This window comes from Onychostoma macrolepis, chromosome 11 (genome assembly GCF_012432095.1).
Source record: "Onychostoma macrolepis isolate SWU-2019 chromosome 11, ASM1243209v1, whole genome shotgun sequence".
In the NCBI taxonomy this organism is placed as follows: Eukaryota; Metazoa; Chordata; class Actinopteri; order Cypriniformes; family Cyprinidae; genus Onychostoma; species Onychostoma macrolepis.
Window position 1 is genome coordinate 7,889,016 of NC_081165.1, and position 19,786 is coordinate 7,908,801.

The 19,786-nt window shown below is 50.6% G+C and overlaps 17 non-coding genes across 17 annotated transcripts; all 17 read right to left on the reverse strand.

Moving 5' to 3' along the window:
- Positions 1-818: 818 nt before the first annotated feature.
- trnaq-cug (transfer RNA glutamine (anticodon CUG)) lies at positions 819-890 on the reverse strand. Its single transcript has one exon. It is a non-coding gene; the product is annotated as a tRNA-Gln (tRNA).
- A 352-nt stretch (positions 891-1,242) lies between these two features.
- trnap-ugg (transfer RNA proline (anticodon UGG)) lies at positions 1,243-1,314 on the reverse strand. The gene has a single exon. It is a non-coding gene; the product is annotated as a tRNA-Pro (tRNA).
- A 1,403-nt stretch (positions 1,315-2,717) lies between these two features.
- Positions 2,718-2,789, reverse strand: trnaq-cug (transfer RNA glutamine (anticodon CUG)). The gene has a single exon. It is a non-coding gene; the product is annotated as a tRNA-Gln (tRNA).
- Positions 2,790-3,646: 857 nt separating this feature from the next.
- On the reverse strand, positions 3,647-3,718 carry trnaq-cug (transfer RNA glutamine (anticodon CUG)). Its single transcript has one exon. It is a non-coding gene; the product is annotated as a tRNA-Gln (tRNA).
- A 1,331-nt stretch (positions 3,719-5,049) lies between these two features.
- trnaq-cug (transfer RNA glutamine (anticodon CUG)) lies at positions 5,050-5,121 on the reverse strand. The gene has a single exon. It is a non-coding gene; the product is annotated as a tRNA-Gln (tRNA).
- A 1,918-nt stretch (positions 5,122-7,039) lies between these two features.
- On the reverse strand, positions 7,040-7,111 carry trnaq-cug (transfer RNA glutamine (anticodon CUG)). The gene has a single exon. It is a non-coding gene; the product is annotated as a tRNA-Gln (tRNA).
- A 355-nt stretch (positions 7,112-7,466) lies between these two features.
- On the reverse strand, positions 7,467-7,538 carry trnap-ugg (transfer RNA proline (anticodon UGG)). Its single transcript has one exon. It is a non-coding gene; the product is annotated as a tRNA-Pro (tRNA).
- Positions 7,539-7,945: 407 nt separating this feature from the next.
- On the reverse strand, positions 7,946-8,017 carry trnaq-uug (transfer RNA glutamine (anticodon UUG)). Its single transcript has one exon. It is a non-coding gene; the product is annotated as a tRNA-Gln (tRNA).
- Positions 8,018-10,184: 2,167 nt separating this feature from the next.
- trnap-agg (transfer RNA proline (anticodon AGG)) lies at positions 10,185-10,256 on the reverse strand. Its single transcript has one exon. It is a non-coding gene; the product is annotated as a tRNA-Pro (tRNA).
- Positions 10,257-11,018: 762 nt separating this feature from the next.
- Positions 11,019-11,091, reverse strand: trnaf-gaa (transfer RNA phenylalanine (anticodon GAA)). The gene has a single exon. It is a non-coding gene; the product is annotated as a tRNA-Phe (tRNA).
- Positions 11,092-11,959: 868 nt separating this feature from the next.
- trnaf-gaa (transfer RNA phenylalanine (anticodon GAA)) lies at positions 11,960-12,032 on the reverse strand. The gene has a single exon. It is a non-coding gene; the product is annotated as a tRNA-Phe (tRNA).
- A 679-nt stretch (positions 12,033-12,711) lies between these two features.
- On the reverse strand, positions 12,712-12,783 carry trnaq-cug (transfer RNA glutamine (anticodon CUG)). Its single transcript has one exon. It is a non-coding gene; the product is annotated as a tRNA-Gln (tRNA).
- A 2,272-nt stretch (positions 12,784-15,055) lies between these two features.
- On the reverse strand, positions 15,056-15,127 carry trnaq-cug (transfer RNA glutamine (anticodon CUG)). Its single transcript has one exon. It is a non-coding gene; the product is annotated as a tRNA-Gln (tRNA).
- Positions 15,128-16,753: 1,626 nt separating this feature from the next.
- Positions 16,754-16,825, reverse strand: trnaq-cug (transfer RNA glutamine (anticodon CUG)). Its single transcript has one exon. It is a non-coding gene; the product is annotated as a tRNA-Gln (tRNA).
- Positions 16,826-18,125: 1,300 nt separating this feature from the next.
- Positions 18,126-18,194, reverse strand: trnap-ugg (transfer RNA proline (anticodon UGG)). The gene has a single exon. It is a non-coding gene; the product is annotated as a tRNA-Pro (tRNA).
- Positions 18,195-19,046: 852 nt separating this feature from the next.
- trnap-ugg (transfer RNA proline (anticodon UGG)) lies at positions 19,047-19,118 on the reverse strand. Its single transcript has one exon. It is a non-coding gene; the product is annotated as a tRNA-Pro (tRNA).
- A 416-nt stretch (positions 19,119-19,534) lies between these two features.
- On the reverse strand, positions 19,535-19,606 carry trnap-agg (transfer RNA proline (anticodon AGG)). The gene has a single exon. It is a non-coding gene; the product is annotated as a tRNA-Pro (tRNA).
- Between the last annotated feature and the right edge of the window lie 180 nt (positions 19,607-19,786).

The window sequence follows — 19,786 nt, forward strand, 5'->3', positions numbered from 1 at the left end:
CTGGCTAGGTAGCCATCCCAAACCAATGTTGAGAAAAATGTCAAGGCTTGAGTGAACCGCAGGCGGCTACCCTGCAGCGCTGCCCATCTGAGCCATCTCAAAAATGACACCACTTTTCAGCGCAAGCGCCTAAGCCACCGAGTTAAGCAGTCGACCAAGTTTAAAGTGCAGGCGAGGAACTAAGATCGGCGAGAAGCAGACTTCAAAATGCGCAGACACAGTGCTAGTCTTACTGGACAGCGGCGTGCGATTGGCCAAGGAAGGCAGAATGGATGGATACTGCTCAAGAAAAGAGTATCCAAAGAGAGAGGCGGGCTCGTCCGGGATTTCAACCGGGACCTCTCGCACCAAAGCGAGAATCATACCCCTAGACCAACGAGCCACAGAATGCTCCATTAGCTAGTAAATGTAGAAAGAAGGCTCACAGGGCCGTGAAGATTTCGAGAAACTCCTTTCTGCCAAATCTCCACTGGCTAGGTAGCCATCCCAAACCAATGTTGAGAAAAATGTCAAGGCTTGAGTGAACATGAGCGGCTACCCTGCAGCGCTGCCCATCTGAGCCATCTCAAAAATGACACCACTTTTCAGCGCAAGCTCTCTAAGCCACCGAGTTAAGTGATCGACCGAGTTTAAAGTGCAGACGAGGAACTAAGATCGTGAGAAGCAGGCTTGAAAACGCTCAGACACAGTGCTAGTCTTACTGGACAGCGGCGTGCGATTGGGGCACGGTTAAAAGAGGGCACTGTAGAACACCCTTTGAAGACACGCTGCCACAGAGAAGGCTCCTCTCTGCTGAGCACTGCCAGTCAAAAACCAACAGGTTCCACCGAGATTTGAACTCGGATCGCTGGATTCAGAGTCCAGAGTGCTAACCGTTACACCATGGAACCAAGCAGAGACAGGGTCGTCTTCCCTTCTTTTTGCAGTGTAGAACTCAGAAGGAGGCTCTGAGAAACGCAGCCAACCCGCGAGTATCAGTATGGTTTCCAAAAGGTCTCCCTGCTCCCCTCTGCCGGAAAACCGGGATCTTTAGATCTTCAATCTAACGCTCTCAACTGAGCTATTTCGGCCTCGGTGAGCCAATCTCTAACTGACTGAGCTAACCGCTCAAAGCAACGCAAGTCGTAGGTGAGAGACCAAGTAGAAGGACGAGACGTCAACATTCAAAGCCAAGTACCTAACAATGCTGTGCAAATGAGCCAAATAAATCAGAGTTAATGGCCACTCCTCAAAGGTGCAGGTGGGCTCGTCCGGGATTTGAACCCGGGACCTCTCGCACCCAAAGCGAGAATCATACCCCTAGACCAACGAGCCACGGAACGCTCCTAAAACTAGCAAATGCAGAAAGAAGGCTCACAGGGCCGTGAAGATTTCCGAGAAACTCCTCTCTGCCATATCTCCACTTGCTTGGGTAGCCATCAACAAACCAATGTTAAGAAAAATGTCTAGACAAAGGACACGAGGCTTGAGTGAACATGAGCGGCTACCCTGCAGCGCTGCCCATCTGAGCCATCTCAAAAATGACACCACTTTTCAGCGCAAGCGCTCTAAGCCACCGAGTTAAGTGATCGACCGAGTTTAAAGTGCAGGCGAGGAACTAAGATCGTGAGAAGCAGGCTTGAAAACGTGCAGACACACTGCTAGTTTTACTTGAGGCGGCGTGCGATTGGGGCACGCAGTTAAAGGAGGCCATTGTAGCACACCCTTTGAAGACACGCTGCCAAAGAGAAGGTTGTGACGTGGGATCCTCTTTGCAGAGCACTGCCAGTCAAAAGCCAGCAGGTTCCACGAGATTTGAACTCGGATCACTGGATTCAAAGTCCAGAGTGCTAACCGTTACACCATGGAACCAAGCAGAGACAGGGTCGTCTTCCTTCTGATTGCAGTGTAGAACTCAGAAGGAGGCTCTGAGAAACGCAGCCAACCCGCGAGTATCAGTATGCTGTCCAAAAGGTCTCCACGCTCCCTGTGCGAAACCGGGATAGAACCAGGGACCTTTAGATCTTCAGTCTAACGCTCTCCCAACTGAGCTATTTCGCCTCGTGAGCCAATCTCTAACTGACTGAGCTAACCGCTCAAAGCAACGCAAGTCGTAGGTGAGAGACTAAGTAGAAGGACGAGACGTCAACATTGAAAGACAAGTACCTAACTATGCTGTGCAAATGAGCCAAATAAATCAGAGTTAATGGCCACTCCTCAAAGACAGCGGTTTCAAAGGTGCAGGTGGGCTCGTCCGGGATTTCAACCGGGACCTCTCGCACCCTAGCGAGAATCATACCCCAGACCAACGAGCCACAGAATGCTCCCCTAGCTAGTAAATGTAGAAAGAAGGCTCACAGGGCCGTGAAGATTTCCGAGAAACTCCTTTCTGCCATCCCAAACCAATGTTGAGAAAAATGTCAAGGATTGAGTGAACCTCAGACGGCTGCCCTGCAGCGCGGGCCATCTGAGGAATCTCAAAAAAACACCTCTTTTCAGCGCAAGCGCTCAAAGCCACCGAGTTAAGTGATCGACCGAGTTTAAAGTGCAGACGAGGAACTAAGATCGTGAGAAGCAGGCTTGAAAACGCAGACACACTGCTAGTTTTACTTGAGGCGGCGTGCGATTAGGGCACGGTTAAAGGAGGCCACTGTAGCACACCCTTTCTAGACAAGCTGCCAAAGAGAAGGTTGTGACGTGGGATCCTCTTTGCCGAGCACTGCCAGTCAAAAGACAGCAGGTTCCACCGAGATTTGAACTCGGATCGCTGGATTCAGAGTCCAGAGTGCTAACCGTTACACCATGGAACCAAGCAGAAACAGGGTCGTCTTCCCTTCTTTTTTCAGTGTAGAACTCAGAAGGAGGCTCTGAGAAACGCAGCCAACCCGCGAGTATCAGTATGGTTTCCAAAAGGTCTCCACGCTCCCCTGTGCGAAACCGGGATAGAACCAGGGACCTTTAGATCTTCAGTCTAACGCTCTCCCAACTGAGCTATTTCAGCCTGGTTTGGAAAATCTCTAACCCACCGAGGTAACCACTAAGCATAGCATAAGCCGTGGGTGAGAGACTAAGTAGAAGGACGAGACGTCAACATTGAAAGAAAAGTACCTAACTATGCTGTGCAAATGAGCCAAATAAATCAGAGTTAATGGCCACTCCTCAAAGGTGCAGGTGGGCTCGTCCGGGATTTGAACCGGGACCTCTCGCACCTAGCGAGAATCATACCCCTAGACCAACGAGCCACAGAATGCTCCCCTAGCTAGTAAATGTAGAAAGAAGGCTCACAGGGCCGTGAAGATTTCCGAGAAACTCCTTTCTGCCATCCCATACCAATGTTGAGAAAAATGTCAAGGATTGAGTGAACCTCAGGCGGCTGCCCTGCAGCGCGGGCCATCTGAGGAATCTCAAAAAACACCTCTTTTCAGCGCAAGCGCCTAAGCCACCGAGTTAAGTGATCGACCGAGTTTAAAGTGCAGGCGAGGAACTAAGATCGTGAGAAGCAGGCTTCAAAATGCGCAGACACAGTGCTAGTCTAACTTGAAGGCGGCGTGCGATTGGGGCACGCAGTTAAAGGAGGCCATTGTAGCACACCCTTTCTAGACACGCTGCCACAGAGAAGGTTGTGGCGTGGGATCCTCTTTGCGAGCACTGCCAGTCAAAAGACAGCAGGTTCCACCGAGATTTGAACTCGGATCGCTGGATTCAGAGTCCAGAGTGCTAACCGTTACACCATGGAACCAAGCAGAAACAGGGTCGTCTTCCTTCTGATTGCAGTGTAGAACTCAGAAGGAGGCTCTGAGAAACGCAGCCAACCCGCGAGTATCAGTATGCTGTCCAAAAGGTCTCCCTGCTCCCCTCTGCCGGAAAACCGGGATCTTTAGATCTTCAATCTAACGCCTCAACTGAGCTATTTCGCCTCGTGAGCCAATCTCTAACTGACTGAGCTAACCGCTCAAAGCAACGCAAGTCGAGGTGAGAGACCAAGTAGAAGGACGAGGCGTCAACATTCAAAGACAAGTACCTAACTATGCTGTGCAAATGAGCCAAAGAAACCAGAATGAACTGCCGCTGCTCAAAGCTGCAGTTGGGCTCGTCCGGGATTTGAACCGGGACCTCTCGCACCTAGCGAGAATCATACCCCTAGACCAACGAGCCACAGAATGCTCCCCTAGCTAGTAAATGTAGAAAGAAGGCTCACAGGGCCGTAAAGATTTCCGAGAAACTCCTTTCTGCCATATCTTCACTGGCTAGGGTAGCCATCCCAAACCAATGTTGAGAAAAATGTCAAGGCTTGAGTGAACCATGAGCGGCTACCCTGCAGCGCTGCCCATCTGAGCCATCTCAAAAATGACACCACTTTTCAGCGCAAGCGCCTAAGCCACCGAGTTAAGTGATCGACCGAGTTTAAAGTGCAGACGAGGAACTAAGATCGGCGAGAAGCAGGCTTGAAAACGCCAGACACAGTGCTAGTCTAACTTGAAGGCGGCGTGCGATTGGCCAAGGAAGGCAGAATGGAAGGATACTGCTCAAGAAAAGAGTATCCAAAGAGAGGCGGGCTCGTCCGGGATTTGAACCGGGACCTCTCGCACCAGCGAGAATCATACCCCTAGACCAACGAGCCACTGAACACCCCTAGCTAGTAAATGTAGAAAGAAGTCTCACAGGGCCGTAAAGATTTCCGAGAAACTCCTTTCTGCCAAATCTCCACTGGCTAGGGTAGCCATCCCAAACCAATGTTGAGAAAAATGTCAAGGCTTGAGTGAACCGCAGACGGCTACCCTGCTCTTGTGACCCATGTGAGCCATCTCAAAAACAACACCTCTTTTCAGCGCAAGCTCTCTAAGCCACCGAGTTAAGTGATCGACCAAGTTTAAATTGAAGGCGAGGAACTAAGATCGTGAGAAGCAGGCTTGAAAACGTGCAGACACACTGCTAGTTTTACTTGAGGCGGCGTGCGATTGGGGCACGGTTAAAGGAGGCCACTGTAGCACACCCTTTGAAGACACGCTGCCAAAGAGAAGGTTGTGGCGTGGGATCCTCTTTGCAGAGCACTGCCAGTCAAAAGACAGCAGGTTCCACCGAGATTTGAACTCGGATCGCTGGATTCAGAGTCCAGAGTGCTAACCGTTACACCATGGAACCAAGCAGAGACAGGGTCGTCTTCCCTTCTTTTTGCAGTGTAGAACTCAGAAGGAGGCACTGAGAAAAGCAGCTGACCAGCAGTATCAGTATGCTGTCCAAAAGGTCTCCACGCTCCCTGTGCGAAACCGGGATAGAACCAGGGACCTTTAGATCTTCAATCTAACGCTCTCAACTGAGCTATTTCAGCCTGGTTTGGAAAATCTCTAACCCACCGAGGTAACCACTAAGCATAGCATAAGCCGTGGGTGAGAGACCAAGTAGAAGGACGAGACGTCAACATTGAAAGAAAAGTACCTAACTATGCTGTGCAAATGAGCCAAAGAAACCAGAATGAACTGCCGCTCCTCAAAGCTGCAGTTGGGCTCGTCCGGGATTTCAACCGGGACCTCTCGCACCTAGCGAGAATCATACCCCAGACCAACGAGCCATAGCCCAAAAAGCCTGTATTCCCCAGACCATTTATTTCACCGCCTCGATTTACAGAGTCCGTTCCAAAAATAGTCGCTGAAAAGGGCTCGTCCGGGATTTCAACCGGGACCTCTCGCACCTAGCGAGAATCATACCCCAGACCAACGAGCCACAGAATGCTCCCCTAGCTAGTAAATGTAGAAAGAAGTCTCACAGGGCCGTGAAGATTTCGAGAAACTCCTTTCTGCCAAATCTCCACTGGCTAGGTAGCCATCCCAAACCAATGTTGAGAAAAATGTCAAGGCTTGAGTGAACATGAGCGGCTACCCTGCAGCGCTGCCCATCTGAGCCATCTCAAAAATGACACCACTTTTCAGCGCAAGCGCTCTAAACCACAGAGTTAAGTGGTCGACCAAGTTTAAATTGAAGACGAGGAACTAAGATCGGCGAGACGCAGGCTTGAAAACGCTCAGACACAGTGCTAGTCTTACTGGACAGCGGCGTGCGATTGGCCAAGGAAGGCAGAATGGATGGATACTGCTCAAGAAAAGAGTATCCAAAGAGAGGCGGGCTCGTCCGGGATTTCAACCGGGACCTCTCGCACCTAGCGAGAATCATACCCCTAGACCAACGAGCCACAGAATGCTCCATTAGCTAGTAAATGTAGAAAGAAGTCTCACAGGGCCGTAAAGATTTCCGAGAAACTCCTTTCTGCCATCCCATACCAATGTTGAGAAAAATGTCAAGGCTTGAGTGAACCGCAGACGGCTACCCTGCTCTTGTGACCCATGTGAGCCATCTCAAAAATGACACCACTTTTCAGCGCAAGCGCCTAAGCCACCGAGTTAAGTGATCGACCGAGTTTAAAGTGCAGGCGAGGAACTAAGATCGTGAGAAGCAGGCTTGAAAACGTGCAGACACACTGCTAGTTTTACTTGAGGCGGCGTGCGATTGGCCAAGGAAGGCAGAATGGAAGGATACTGCTCAAGAAAAGAGTATCCAAAGAGAGAGGCGGGCTCGTCCGGGATTTCAACCGGGACCTCTCGCACCAAGCGAGAATCATACCCCTAGACCAACGAGCCACTGAACACCCCTAGCTAGTAAATGTAGAAAGAAGGCTCACAGGGCCGTGAAGATTTCGAGAAACTCCTCTCTGCCATATCTCCACTGGCTAGGTAGCCATCCCAAACCAATGTTGAGAAAAATGTCAAGGATTGAGTGAACCTCAGACGGCTGCCCTGCAGCGCGGGCCATCTGAGGAATCTCAAAAACACCTCTTTTCAGCGCAAGCGCCTAAGCCACCGAGTTAAGCAGTCGACCAAGTTTAAATTGAAGGCGAGGAACTAAGATCGTGAGAAGCAGGCTTGAAAACGCCAGACACAGTGCTAGTCTAACTTGAAGGCGGCGTGCGATTGTGGCACGGTTAAAGGAGGCCACTGTAGCACACCCTTTCTAGACACGCTGCCACAGAAGGCTCCTCTCTGCTGAGCACTGCCAGTCAAAAACCAACAGGTTCCACCGAGATTTGAACTCGGATCGCTGGATTCAGAGTCCAGAGTGCTAACCGTTACACCATGGAACCAAGCAGAGACAGGGTCGTCTTCCTTCTTTTGCAGTGTAGAAATGACTCAGAAGGAGGCACTGAGAAAAGCAGCCAACCCGCGAGTATCAGAATGCTTTCCAAAAAGGTCTCCCTGCTCCCCTCTGCCGGAAAACCGGGATCTTTAGATCTTCAATCTAACGCTCTCAACTGAGCTATTTCAGCCTGGTTTGGAAAATCTCTAACCCACCGAGGTAACCACTAAGCATAGCATAAGCCGTGGGTGAGAGACTAAGTAGAAGGGCGAGGCGTCAACATTGAAAGACAAGTACCTAACAATGCTGTGCAAATGAGCCAAATAAATCAGAGTTAATGGCCACTCCTCAAAGGTGCAGGTGGGCTCGTCCGGGATTTGAACCCGGGACCTCTCGCACCCAAAGCGAGAATCATACCCCTAGACCAACGAGCCACTGAACACCCCTAGCTAGTAAATGTAGAAAGAAGGCTCACAGGGCCGTGAAGATTTCCGAGAAACTCCTTTCTGCCATCCCATACCAATGTTGAGAAAAATGTCAAGGCTTGAGTGAACCATGAGCGGCTACCCTGCAGCGCTGCCCATCTGAGCCATCTCAAAAATGACACCACTTTTCAGCGCAAGCTCTAAGCCACCGAGTTAAGTGATCGACCGAGTTTAAAGTGCAGACGAGGAACTAAGATCGTGAGAAGCAGGCTTGAAAACGCTCAGACACAGTGCTAGTCTTACTGGACAGCGGCGTGCGATTGTGGCACGGTTAAAGGAGGCCATTGTAGCACACCCTTTGAAGACACGCTGCCACAGAAGGCTCCTCTGCTGAGCACTGCCAGTCAAAAGACAGCAGGTTCCACCGAGATTTGAACTCGGATCGCTGGATTCAAAGTCCAGAGTGCTAACCGTTACACCACGGAACCAAGCTGCAGCTTGGTCGTCTTCCTTCTTTTGCAGTGTAGAAATGACTCAGAAGGAGGCTCTGAGAAACGCAGCCAACCCGCGAGTATCAGAATGCTTTCCAAAAGGTCTCCCTGCTCCCCTCTGCCGGAAAACCGGGATCTTTAGATCTTCAATCTAACGCCTCAACTGAGCTATTTCGCCTCGGTGAGCCAATCTCTAACTGACTGAGCTAACCGCTCAAAGCAACGCAAGTCGTAGGTGAGAGACTAAGTAGAAGGACGAGACGTCAACATTGAAAGACAAGTACCTAACAATGCTGTGCAAATGAGCCAAATAAATCAGAGTTAATGGCCACTCCTCAAAGGTGCAGGTGGGCTCGTCCGGGATTTCAACCGGGACCTCTCGCACCAAAGCGAGAATCATACCCCAGACCAACGAGCCACTGAACACCCCTAGCTAGTAAATGTAGAAAGAAGGCTCACAGGGCCGTGAAGATTTCGAGAAACTCCTTTCTGCCATCCCATACCAATGTTGAGAAAAATGTCAAGGCTTGAGTGAACATGAGCGGCTACCCTGCTCTTGTGACCCATGTGAGCCATCTCAAAACGACACCTCTTTTCAGCGCAAGCGCCTAAACCACAGAGTTAAGTGGTCGACCAAGTTTAAAGTGCAGACGAGGAACTAAGATCGTGAGAAGCAGGCTTGAAAACGCCAGACACAGTGCTAGTCTAACTTGAAGGCGGCGTGCGATTGTGGCACGGTTAAAGGAGGCCACTGTAGCACACCCTTTCTAGACACGCTGCCACAGAAGGCTCCTCTCTGCTGAGCACTGCCAGTCAAAAGCCAGCAGGTTCCACGAGATTTGAACTCGGATCACTGGATTCAAAGTCCAGAGTGCTAACCGTTACACCATGGAACCAAGCAGAGACAGGGTCGTCTTCCTTCTTTTGCAGTGTAGAACTCAGAAGGAGGCTCTGAGAAACGCAGCCAACCCGCGAGTATCAGAATGCTTTCCAAAAGGTCTCCCTGCTCCCCTCTGCCGGAAAACCGGGATCTTTAGATCTTCAATCTAACGCCTCAACTGAGCTATTTCAGCCTGGTTTGGAAAATCTCTAACCCACCGAGGTAACCACTAAACGCAACGCAAGTCGAGGTGAGAGACCAAGTAGAAGGACGAGACGTCAACATTGAAAGAAAAGTACCTAACTATGCTGTGCAAATGAGCCAAAGAAACCAGAATGAACTGTCGCTCCTCAAAGCTGCAGTTGGGCTCGTCCGGGATTTCAACCGGGACCTCTCGCACCCTAGCGAGAATCATACCCCTAGACCAACGAGCCACAGAATGCTCCCCTAGCTAGTAAATGTAGAAAGAAGGCTCACAGGGCCGTGAAGATTTCGAGAAACTCCTTTCTGCCATCCCATACCAATGTTGAGAAAAATGTCAAGGCTTGAGTGAACCTCAGACGGCTGCCCTGCAGCGGGCCATCTGAGGAATCTCAAAAACACCTCTTTTCAGCGCAAGCTCTAAGCCACCGAGTTAAGCAGTCGACCAAGTTTAAAGTGCAGACGAGGAACTAAGATCGGCGAGAAGCAGGCTTGAAAACGCTCAGACACAGTGCTAGTCTTACTGGACAGCGGCGTGCGATTGGGGCACGGTTAAAGGAGGCCATTGTAGCACACCCTTTGAAGACACGCTGCCACAGAGAAGGCTCCTCTGCTGAGCACTGCCAGTCAAAAGACAGCAGGTTCCACGAGATTTGAACTCGGATCGCTGGATTCAGAGTCCAGAGTGCTAACCGTTACACCATGGAACCAAGCAGAGACAGGGTCGTCTTCCCTTCTTTTTGCAGTGTAGAACTCAGAAGGAGGCACTGAGAAAAGCAGCTGACCCGCGAGTATCAGTATGGTTTCCAAAAGGTCTCCACGCTCCCCTGTGCGAAACCGGGATAGAACCAGGGACCTTTAGATCTTCAATCTAACGCCTCAACTGAGCTATTTCGCCTCGTGAGCCAATCTCTAACTGACTGAGCTAACCGCTCAAAGCAACGCAAGTCGTAGGTGAGAGACCAAGTAGAAGGACGAGACGTCAACATTCAAAGCCAAGTACCTAACAATGCTGTGCAAATGAGCCAAATAAATCAGAGTTAATGGCCACTCCTCAAAGACAGCGGTTTCAAAGGTGCAGGTGGGCTCGTCCGGGATTTCAACCCGGGACCTCTCGCACCCTAAGCGAGAATCATACCCCTAGACCAACAAGCCATAGCCCAAAAAAGCCTGTATTCCCCCCAAACCATTTATTTCACCGCCCTCGATTTACAGAGTCCGTTCCAAAAAATAGTCGCTGAAAAGGGCTCGTCCGGGATTTCAACCGGGACCTCTCGCACCCTAGCGAGAATCATACCCCAGACCAACGAGCCACTGAACACCCCCTAGCTAGTAAATGTAGAAAGAAGTCTCACAGGGCCGTGAAGATTTCGAGAAACTCCTTTCTGCCATCCCATACCAATGTTGAGAAAAATGTCAAGGCTTGAGTGAACCGCAGGCGGCTACCCTGCAGCGCTGCCCATCTGAGCCATCTCAAAAAAACACCTCTTTTCAGCGCAAGCGCTCTAAGCCACCGAGTTAAGTGATCGACCAAGTTTAAAGTGCAGACGAGGAACTAAGATCGGCGAGAAGCAGACTTCAAAATGCGCAGACACAGTTCTAGTCTTACTGGACAGCGGCGTGCGATTGGGGCACGGTTAAAAGAGGGCACTGTAGAACACCCTTTGAAGACACGCTGCCACAGAGAAGGCTCCTCTCTGCTGAGCACTGCCAGTCAAAAGACAGCAGGTTCCACGAGATTTGAACTCGGATCGCTGGATTCAGAGTCCAGAGTGCTAACCGTTACACCATGGAACCAAGCAGAGACAGGGTCGTCTTCCCTTCTTTTTGCAGTGTAGAACTCAGAAGGAGGCACTGAGAAAAGCAGCTGACCCGCGAGTATCAGTATGCTGTCCAAAAGGTCTCCACGCTCCCCTGTGCCGAAACCCGGGATAGAACCAGGGACCTTTAGATCTTCAGTCTAACGCTCTCTCAACTGAGCTATTTCAGCCTGGTTTGGAAAATCTCTAACCCACCGAGGTAACCACTAAACGCAACGCAAGTCGAGGTGAGAGACCAAGTAGAAGGACGAGACGTCAACATTGAAAGACAAGTACCTAACTATGCTGTGCAAATGAGCCAAAGAAACCAGAATGAACTGCCGCTGCTCAAAGCTGCAGTTGGGCTCGTCCGGGATTTGAACCCGGGACCTCTCGCACCTAGCGAGAATCATACCCCAGACCAACGAGCCACAGAATGCTCCCCTAGCTAGTAAATGTAGAAAGAAGTCTCACAGGGCCGTGAAGATTTCGAGAAACTCCTTTCTGCCAAATCTCCACTGGCTAGGTAGCCATCCCAAACCAATGTTGAGAAAAATGTCAAGGCTTGAGTGAACCGCAGACGGCTACCCTGCAGCGCTGCCCATCTGAGCCATCTCAAAAATGACACCACTTTTCAGCGCAAGCTCTAAGCCACCGAGTTAAGTGATCGACCAAGTTTAAAGTGCAGACGAGGAACTAAGATCGGCGAGAAGCAGACTTCAAAATGCGCAGACACAGTGCTAGTCTTACTGGACAGCGGCGTGCGATTGGGGCACGGTTAAAAGAGGGCACTGTAGAACACCCTTTGAAGACACGCTGCCACAGAGAAGGCTCCTCTCTGCTGAGCACTGCCAGTCAAAAGACAGCAGGTTCCACGAGATTTGAACTCGGATCGCTGGATTCAGAGTCCAGAGTGCTAACCGTTACACCATGGAACCAAGCAGAGACAGGGTCGTCTTCCCTTCTTTTTGCAGTGTAGAACTCAGAAGGAGGCACTGAGAAAAGCAGCTGACCCGCGAGTATCAGTATGGTTTCCAAAAAGGTCTCCACGCTCCCCTGTGCCGAAATCCGGGATAGAACCAGGGACCTTTAGATCTTCAGTCTAACGCTCTCCCAACTGAGCTATTTCGGCCTGGCTTGGAAAATCTCTAACCCACCGAGGTAACCACTAAACGCAACGCAAGCCGTAGGTGAGAGACTAAGTAGAAGGACGAGACGTCAACATTGAAAGAAAAGTACCTAACTATGCTGTGCAAATGAGCCAAAGAAACCAGAATGAACTGTCGCTCCTCAAAGCTGCAGTTGGGCTCGTCCGGGATTTGAACCCGGGACCTCTCGCACCCTAGCGAGAATCATACCCCAGACCAACGAGCCACAGAATGCTCCCCTAGCTAGTAAATGTAGAAAGAAGTCTCACAGGGCCGTGAAGATTTCGAGAAACTCCTTTCTGCCAAATCTCCACTGGCTAGGGTAGCCATCCCAAACCAATGTTGGGAAAAATGTCAAGGCTTGAGTGAACCGCAGACGGCTACCCTGCTGCGCGGCCCATGTGAGCCATCTCAAAAATGACACCACTTTTCAGCGCAAGCTCTAAGCCACCGAGTTAAGTGATCGACCAAGTTTAAAGTGCAGACGAGGAACTAAGATCGGCGAGAAGCAGACTTCAAAATGCGCAGACACAGTTCTAGTCTTACTGGACAGCGGCGTGCGATTGGGGCACGGTTAAAAGAGGGCACTGTAGAACACCCTTTGAAGACACGCTGCCACAGAGAAGGCTCCTCTCTGCTGAGCACTGCCAGTCAAAAACCAACAGGTTCCACCGAGATTTGAACTCGGATCGCTGGATTCAGAGTCCAGAGTGCTAACCGTTACACCATGGAACCAAGCTGCAGCTTGGTCGTCTTCCCTTCTTTTGCAGTGTAGAACTCAGAAGGAGGCTCTGAGAAACGCAGCCAACCCGCGAGTATCAGTATGGTTTCCAAAAGGTCTCCCTGCTCCCCTCTGCCGGAAAACCGGGATCTTTAGATCTTCAATCTAACGCTCTCAACTGAGCTATTTCGGCCTCGGTGAGCCAATCTCTAACTGACTGAGCTAACCGCTCAAAGCAACGCAAGTCGTAGGTGAGAGACCAAGTAGAAGGACGAGACGTCAACATTCAAAGCCAAGTACCTAACAATGCTGTGCAAATGAGCCAAATAAATCAGAGTTAATGGCCACTCCTCAAAGACAGCGGTTTCAAAGGTGCAGGTGGGCTCGTCCGGGATTTCAACCGGGACCTCTCGCACCAAGCGAGAATCATACCCCTAGACCAACGAGCCACAGAATGCTCCCCTAGCTAGTAAATGTAGAAAGAAGGCTCACAGGGCCGTAAAGATTTCCGAGAAACTCCTCTCTGCCATATCTCCACTGGCTTGGGTAGCCATCAACAAACCAATGTTGAGAAAAATGTCAAGGCTTGAGTGAACATGAGCGGCTACCCTGCAGCGCTGCCCATCTGAGCCATCTCAAAAATGACACCACTTTTCAGCGCAAGCTCTCTAAGCCACCGAGTTAAGTGATCGACCGAGTTTAAAGTGCAGACGAGGAACTAAGATCGTGAGAAGCAGGCTTCAAAATGCGCAGACACAGTGCTAGTCTTACTGGACAGCGGCGTGCGATTGGGGCACGGTTAAAGGAGGCCACTGTAGCACACCCTTTGAAGACACGCTGCCACAGAAGGCTCCTCTGCTGAGCACTGCCAGTCAAAAGACAGCAGGTTCCACGAGATTTGAACTCGGATCGCTGGATTCAAAGTCCAGAGTGCTAACCGTTACACCATGGAACCAAGCAGAGACAGGGTCGTCTTCCTTCTGATTGCAGTGTAGAACTCAGAAGGAGGCACTGAGAAAAGCAGCTGACCAGCAGTATCAGTATGCTGTCCAAAAGGTCTCCACGCTCCCCTGTGCGAAACCGGGATAGAACCAGGGACCTTTAGATCTTCAGTCTAACGCTCTCTCAACTGAGCTATTTCGGCCTGGTTTGGAAAATCTCTAACCCACCGAGGTAACCACTAAACGCAACGCAAGTCGAGGTGAGAGACCAAGTAGAAGGACGAGGCGTCAACATTCAAAGACAAGTACCTAACTATGCTGTGCAAATGAGCCAAAGAAACCAGAATGAACTGCCGCTCCTCAAAGCTGCAGTTGGGCTCGTCCGGGATTTCAACCGGGACCTCTCGCACCCTAGCGAGAATCATACCCCAGACCAACGAGCCACAGAATGCTCCCCTAGCTAGTAAATGTAGAAAGAAGGCTCACAGGGCCGTGAAGATTTCCGAGAAACTCCTCTCTGCCATATCTCCACTGGCTAGGTAGCCATCCCAAACCAATGTTGAGAAAAATGTCAAGGCTTGAGTGAACCATGAGCGGCTACCCTGCAGCGCTGCCCATCTGAGCCATCTCAAAATGACACCACTTTTCAGCGCAAGCTCTAAGCCACCGAGTTAAGCAGTCGACCAAGTTTAAAGTGCAGACGAGGAACTAAGATCGGCGAGAAGCAGACTTCAAAATGCGCAGACACAGTGCTAGTCTTACTGGACAGCGGCGTGCGATTGGCCAAGGAAGGCAGAATGGATGGATACTGCTCAAGAAAAGAGTATCCAAAGAGAGAGGCGGGCTCGTCCGGGATTTGAACCGGGACCTCTCGCACCAAAGCGAGAATCATACCCCTAGACCAACGAGCCACAGAATGCTCCATTAGCTAGTAAATGTAGAAAGAAGTCTCACAGGGCCGTAAAGATTTCCGAGAAACTCCTTTCTGCCAAATCTCCACTGGCTAGGTAGCCATCCCAAACCAATGTTGAGAAAAATGTCAAGGCTTGAGTGAACCATGAGCGGCTACCCTGCAGCGCTGCCCATCTGAGCCATCTCAAAATGACACCACTTTTCAGCGCAAGCTCTCTAAGCCACCGAGTTAAGTGATCGACCGAGTTTAAAGTGCAGACGAGGAACTAAGATCGTGAGAAGCAGGCTTGAAAACGCCAGACACAGTGCTAGTCTTACTGGACAGCGGCGTGCGATTGGGGCACGGTTAAAGGAGGCCACTGTAGCACACCCTTTCTAGACACGCTGCCACAGAAGGCTCCTCTCTGCTGAGCACTGCCAGTCAAAAGACAGCAGGTTCCACCGAGATTTGAACTCGGATCGCTGGATTCAGAGTCCAGAGTGCTAACCGTTACACCATGGAACCAAGCAGAAACAGGGTCGTCTTCCTTCTGATTGCAGTGTAGAACTCAGAAGGAGGCACTGAGAAAAGCAGCTGACCCGCGAGTATCAGTATGCTGTCCAAAAGGTCTCCACGCTCCCCTGTGCGAAACCGGGATAGAACCAGGGACCTTTAGATCTTCAGTCTAACGCTCTCCCAACTGAGCTATTTCAGCCTGGTTTGGAAAATCTCTAACCCACCGAGGTAACCACTAAACGCAACGCAAGTCGAGGTGAGAGACCAAGTAGAAGGACGAGACGTCAACATTCAAAGCCAAGTACCTAACAATGCTGTGCAAATGAGCCAAAGAAACCAGAATGAACTGCCGCTCCTCAAAGCTGCAGTTGGGCTCGTCCGGGATTTCAACCGGGACCTCTCGCACCTAAGCGAGAATCATACCCCTAGACCAACGAGCCACAGAATGCTCCCCTAGCTAGTAAATGTAGAAAGAAGGCTCACAGGGCCGTGAAGATTTCGAGAAACTCCTTTCTGCCATCCCATACCAATGTTGAGAAAAATGTCAAGGCTTGAGTGAACCATGAGCGGCTACCCTGCAGCGCTGCCCATCTGAGCCATCTCAAAATGACACCACTTTTCAGCGCAAGCTCTAAGCCACCGAGTTAAGTGATCGACCAAGTTTAAATTGAAGACGAGGAACTAAGATCGGCGAGAAGCAGACTTCAAAATGCGCAGACACAGTGCTAGTCTTACTGGACAGCGGCGTGCGATTGGCCAAGGAAGGCAGAATGGAAGGATACTGCTCAAGAAAAGAGTATCCAAAGAGAGAGGCGGGCTCGTCCGGGATTTGAACCGGGACCTCTCGCACCTAAGCGAGAATCATACCCCAGACCAACGAGCCATAGCCCAAAAAGCCTGTATTCCCCCAAACCATTTATTTCACCGCCTCGATTTACAGAGTCCGCTCCAAAAATAGTCGCTGAAAAGGGCTCGTCCGGGATTTCAACCGGGACCTCTCGCACCAAGCGAGAATCATACCCCTAGACCAACGAGCCATAGCCCAAAAAGCCTGTATTCCCCCAAACCATTTATTTCACCGCCTCGATTTACAGAGTCCGCTCCAAAAATAGTCGCTGAAAAGGGCTCGTCCGTGATTTGAACACGGGACCTCTCGCACCAAGCGAGAATCATACCCCTAGACCAACGAGCCACTGAATGCTCCCCTAGCTAGTAAATGTAGAAAGAAGGCTCACAGGGCCGTAAAGATTTCCGAGAAACTCCTTTCTGCCAAATCTCCACTGGCTAGGTAGCCATCCCAAACCAATGTTGAGAAAAATGTCAAGGATTGAGTGAACTCAGACGGCTGCCCTGCAGCGGGCCATCTGAGGAATCTCAAAAAACACCTCTTTTCAGCGCAAGCTCTAAGCCACCGAGTTAAGCAGTCGACCAAGTTTAAATTGAAGGCGAGGAACTAAGATCGGCGAGAAGCAGGCTTGAAAACGTGCAGACACACTGCTAGTTTTACTTGAGGCGGCGTGCGATTGGGGCACGGTTAAAAGAGGGCACTGTAGAACACCCTTTGAAGACACGCTGCCAAAGAGAAGGTTGTGACGTGGGATCCTCTTTGCAGAGCACTGCCAGTCAAAAGACAGCAGGTTCCACCGAGATTTGAACTCGGATCGCTGGATTCAGAGTCCAGAGTGCTAACCGTTACACCACGGAACCAAGCTGCAGCTTGGTCGTCTTCCTTCTTTTGCAGTGTAGAACTCAGAAGGAGGCACTGAGAAAAGCAGCCAACCCGCGAGTATCAGTATGGTTTCCAAAAGGTCTCCCTGCTCCCCTCTGCCGGAAAACCGGGATCTTTAGATCTTCAATCTAACGCCTCAACTGAGCTATTTCGGCCTCGGTGAGCCAATCTCTAACTGACTGAGCTAACCGCTCAAAGCAACGCAAGTCGTAGGTGAGAGACCAAGTAGAAGGACGAGGCGTCAACATTGAAAGAAAAGTACCTAACTATGCTGTGCAAATGAGCCAAATAAATCAGAGTTAATGGCCACTCCTCAAAGGTGCAGGTGGGCTCGTCCGGGATTTGAACCCGGACCTCTCGCACCTAGCGAGAATCATACCCCTAGACCAACGAGCCACAGAATGCTCCCCTAGCTAGTAAATGTAGAAAGAAGTCTCACAGGGCCGTAAAGATTTCCGAGAAACTCCTCTCTGCCATATCTCCACTGGCTAGGGTAGCCATCCCAAACCAATGTTGAGAAAAATGTCAAGGCTTGAGTGAACCATGAGCGGCTACCCTGCAGCGCTGCCCATCTGAGCCATCTCAAAATGACACCACTTTTCAGCGCAAGCGCTCTAAGCCACCGAGTTAAGCAGTCGACCAAGTTTAAATTGAAGACGAGGAACTAAGATCGGCGAGAAGCAGGCTTCAAAATGCGCAGACACAGTGCTAGTCTTACTGGACAGCGGCGTGCGATTGGGGCACGGTTAAAGGAGGCCACTGTAGCACACCCTTTCTAGACACGCTGCCAAAGAGAAGGTTGTGGCGTGGGATCCTCTTTGCAGAGCACTGCCAGTCAAAAGACAGCAGGTTCCACGAGATTTGAACTCGGATCACTGGATTCAAAGTCCAGAGTGCTAACCGTTACACCATGGAACCAAGCTGCAGCTTGGTCGTCTTCCTTCTTTTGCAGTGTAGAAATGACTCAGAAGGAGGCACTGAGAAAAGCAGCCAACCCGCGAGTATCAGTATGCTGTCCAAAAGGTCTCCACGCTCCCCTGTGCGAAACCGGGATAGAACCAGGGACCTTTAGATCTTCAATCTAACGCTCTCAACTGAGCTATTTCGCCTCGTGAGCCAATCTCTAACTGACTGAGCTAACCGCTCAAAGCAACGCAAGTCGAGGTGAGAGACCAAGTAGAAGGACGAGGCGTCAACATTCAAAGCCAAGTACCTAACAATGCTGTGCAAATGAGCCAAAGAAACCAGAATGAACTGCCGCTGCTCAAAGCTGCAGTTGGGCTCGTCCGGGATTTGAACCCGGACCTCTCGCACCAAGCGAGAATCATACCCCTAGACCAACGAGCCACTGAATGCTCCCCTAGCTAGTAAATGTAGAAAGAAGTCTCACAGGGCCGTGAAGATTTCGAGAAACTCCTTTCTGCCATCCCATACCAATGTTGAGAAAAATGTCAAGGATTGAGTGAACCTCAGACGGCTGCCCTGCAGCGCGGGCCATCTGAGGAATCTCAAAAAAACACCTCTTTTCAGCGCAAGCGCTCTAAGCCACCGAGTTAAGTGATCGACCAAGTTTAAAGTGCAGACGAGGAACTAAGATCGGCGAGACGCAGGCTTGAAAACGCAGACACACTGCTAGTTTTACTTGAGGCGGCGTGCGATTGGGGCACGGTTAAAAGAGGGCACTGTAGAACACCCTTTGAAGACACGCTGCCACAGAGAAGGTTGTGGCGTGGGATCCTCTTTGCCGAGCACTGCCAGTCAAAAGACAGCAGGTTCCACGAGATTTGAACTCGGATCGCTGGATTCAGAGTCCAGAGTGCTAACCGTTACACCATGGAACCAAGCAGAGACAGGGTCGTCTTCCCTTCTTTTTGCAGTGTAGAACTCAGAAGGAGGCACTGAGAAAAGCAGCTGACCCGCGAGTATCAGTATGCTGTCCAAAAAGGTCTCCACGCTCCCCTGTGCGAAACCGGGATAGAACCAGGGACCTTTAGATCTTCAATCTAACGCCTCAACTGAGCTATTTCGCCTCGTGAGCCAATCTCTAACTGACTGAGCTAACCGCTCAAAGCAACGCAAGTCGAGGTGAGAGACCAAGTAGAAGGACGAGACGTCAACATTGAAAGAAAAGTACCTAACAATGCTGTGCAAATGAGCCAAATAAATCAGAGTTAATGGCCACTCCTCAAAGGTGCAGGTGGGCTCGTCCGGGATTTGAACCCGGGACCTCTCGCACCCAAAGCGAGAATCATACCCCTAGACCAACGAGCCACAGAATGCTCCATTAGCTAGTAAATGTAGAAAGAAGGCTCACAGGGCCGTGAAGATTTCCGAGAAACTCCTCTCTGCCATATCTCCACTTGCTTGGGTAGCCATCAACAAACCAATGTTAAGAAAAATGTCTAGACAAAGGACACGAGGCTTGAGTGAACCGCAGACGGCTACCCTGCAGCGCTGCCCATCTGAGCCATCTCAAAAATGACACCACTTTTCAGCGCAAGCTCTCTAAGCCACCGAGTTAAGTGATCGACCGAGTTTAAAGTGCAGGCGAGGAACTAAGATCGGCGAGACGCAGGCTTGAAAACGCAGACACACTGCTAGTTTTACTTGAGGGCGGCGTGCGATTGGCCAAGGGAAGGCAGAATGGAAGGATACTGCTCAAGAAAAGAGTATCCAAAGAGAGAGGCGGGCTCGTCCGGGATTTCAACCCGGGACCTCTCGCACCCTAAGCGAGAATCATACCCCTAGACCAACGAGCCACAGAATGCTCCCCTAGCTAGTAAATGTAGAAAGAAGGCTCACAGGGCCGTGAAGATTTCGAGAAACTCCTTTCTGCCATCCCATACCAATGTTGAGAAAAATGTCAAGGATTGAGTGAACCTCAGACGGCTGCCCTGCAGCGCGGGCCATCTGAGGAATCTCAAAAAAACACCTCTTTT